Here is a 2,082-nt window from a genome sequence, read left to right on the forward strand (position 1 = left end):
CCGCCGACGAGCAGCGCCACCAAGGGGGAAGGCGAGGCCAAGGCCCGCGGGGAAGCGCGGCCACGAGGCGAGCGCGTACGGGGGTGGCGAACAGGGGCACGCCGGGCGGGGCGAGGCCACGGTGAGCACGGGCCGGGGCGCGACGAGCGCGACACCGGAGCGAGGCAAGCACCGGCGAGAGGGGACGGGGAGTAGGAGGACCGGGGTCCTCACCGGGGTGCGTAGGGAACGGGCAGCGTGCTCGATGGAGGCTGGGGAGGACCGTGGTGGAGGGGGACGGGGACGGCGTCGACGAAGAGGAGGCAGGCCGGCGGAGAGGAGGAAGCAGGCCGGTAGGGAGGGCTCCTGGCGGCGGGGTCGTCGAGCTCCGGGCACCGGCGTGTGGCGAGAGCGCACCGGGCGGCTTTGGTCTTCTCTGGATCCTGATCCAGATCGGGAGAGAGGAGGGGGGTGAGTGGGTGCGGGGATTGGGTTAGGGTTTCCCCCCTGGTGGGGTTATTGAGGGGAGGGGTTGGGCCGGTGGGTGTGGCCGAATGGGCTAGGTGGGTTGGCCCAGTTGGGCCACGGCCCAGGAAGGGGGGGGCTTTCTCTTTCTTTTTTTGTTTTCTGTTTCCCTTTTTGTATTTTCTTTCTTTTCTGTTTAAATAACCATTTAGCTATTTTATAAAAATGTGTTTGTTGCATCATAATTACCTTTGTATTAGTTGTCACCGTTTGTACTTTTTAGTTTTAACATTTGAAAACTTTACTAGTTTGACTTGAGTTTGAATTTGAATTTTGAATCCATTTTTGAACTAACCCAAGATTAACTATAGTGACAGAGGTGACGCGACATCGTTAATGAGGGATTACTATAGTCTAATTATTCGGGCGTCACCCGTATATAGCACGACACTATTTTAATCCCAGGATTAGAATAAGGCGCGATGTCGTGTTCCCAAAACGGTATCCAGTTAAAAAAGAAAATTAAACTGGCCCCACCACTCGCATCTTATCCCTAACCTCCCACAGCTCCACCCCGCCACCTGGATCGGGATAGCACCACCGCACCTCTGCCTCCTCCCTTTGCCCTGACCACCTCCGACGCCGCGCTCCACCCCCGACCACCTCTGCCGCCACCCTCCACCCCCGGCCACCTCCGGAACAACAGCCCCGACCTCTCCCCCCACCCCTGCAACCCCACCCGCCGCCGCCCCCTGCAACTCAGACCACCGCCGCCCCCGTTAACCCCTCGTGACGCCGCCCCCATCAACCTCGCCCGCCGCCACCTCGGCAACCCCTCATGCCGCCGCCCCCTATACCTGAAGCCAGATGCGGCTGCGGCCATCGTCAGGCAGGGAGACGGCAACTGCCACTCCGGCCTTCTCCCACGCAGCGGCTGCAGCACATAGCTGCCCCCTTCATGAAATTGACATGCATCCCTGCCTCCTCCCTGGATCCTTGCTGCAGCTTTCGGCCACCTTCAAGTTCTGACGGCCGTTCGAGCTCGCCGGCGTGGAGTACATGAGTCACCGAGCATTGAATTTTTGTTGTTGTTTGAAAACTGATTATGATGCTGGCATGCCTCTTCATTTTTCCCTGCTCAATACATTCCTGACGCCCTGGCCGCTGCTTCCCCTAGGGCCTCTGTGTCGCTGCCAAGACGTATCTGTGCGCCACCGTGACTCGCCCCGCTGCGCACCAAGCTCTTCTTCATCACTACCCCCTCCATCTTCAGTTTGGTTCTGTATCTGCAGCTCAACTTCCTTCTAAAACTTGTTTGTTCCTTCTGGAACTTGTTTAGACCGTATCTTACAGCATGCTGCACTTCCTAACGTTCATGTGACTGCTACTAGAACACTACTCTAGTTTTGTTCGCATCTTCTTAGCATAATAATTAGTATGGTAGTTCAAGTTCTCTGGAATTTGTTTCTTCTATTTTTAGTATAGATTCTTCCTTGTGTGTAGTTCAAGTTCTTTGGGATTTTTGTTTTGAAGACATGGGAGAATAATCCTGAGTGGAAAGGTCATATGAATTTGGGGCATTTATCTGAGTGGTAAGTTCAAGTTCTATTTGAATTGCAACCTATTGGTTACAGAGTT

General features: G+C 55.5%; 1 long non-coding RNA gene across 1 annotated transcript in view; it reads left to right on the forward strand.

Moving 5' to 3' along the window:
* The first annotated feature begins 1,049 nt into the window (after positions 1-1,049).
* LOC119285994 overlaps positions 1,050-2,082 on the forward strand; it is a 2,798-nt gene continuing 1,765 nt past the window's right edge. The window contains exon 1 of the long non-coding RNA XR_005140111.1: positions 1,050-2,036. This is a non-coding gene — a long non-coding RNA (uncharacterized LOC119285994). The remainder of the gene's footprint in view (positions 2,037-2,082) is intronic.

The sequence above is a fragment of the Triticum dicoccoides genome, chromosome 4A (assembly GCF_002162155.2).
Source record: "Triticum dicoccoides isolate Atlit2015 ecotype Zavitan chromosome 4A, WEW_v2.0, whole genome shotgun sequence".
Lineage (NCBI taxonomy): Eukaryota > Viridiplantae > Streptophyta > Magnoliopsida > Poales > Poaceae > Triticum > Triticum dicoccoides.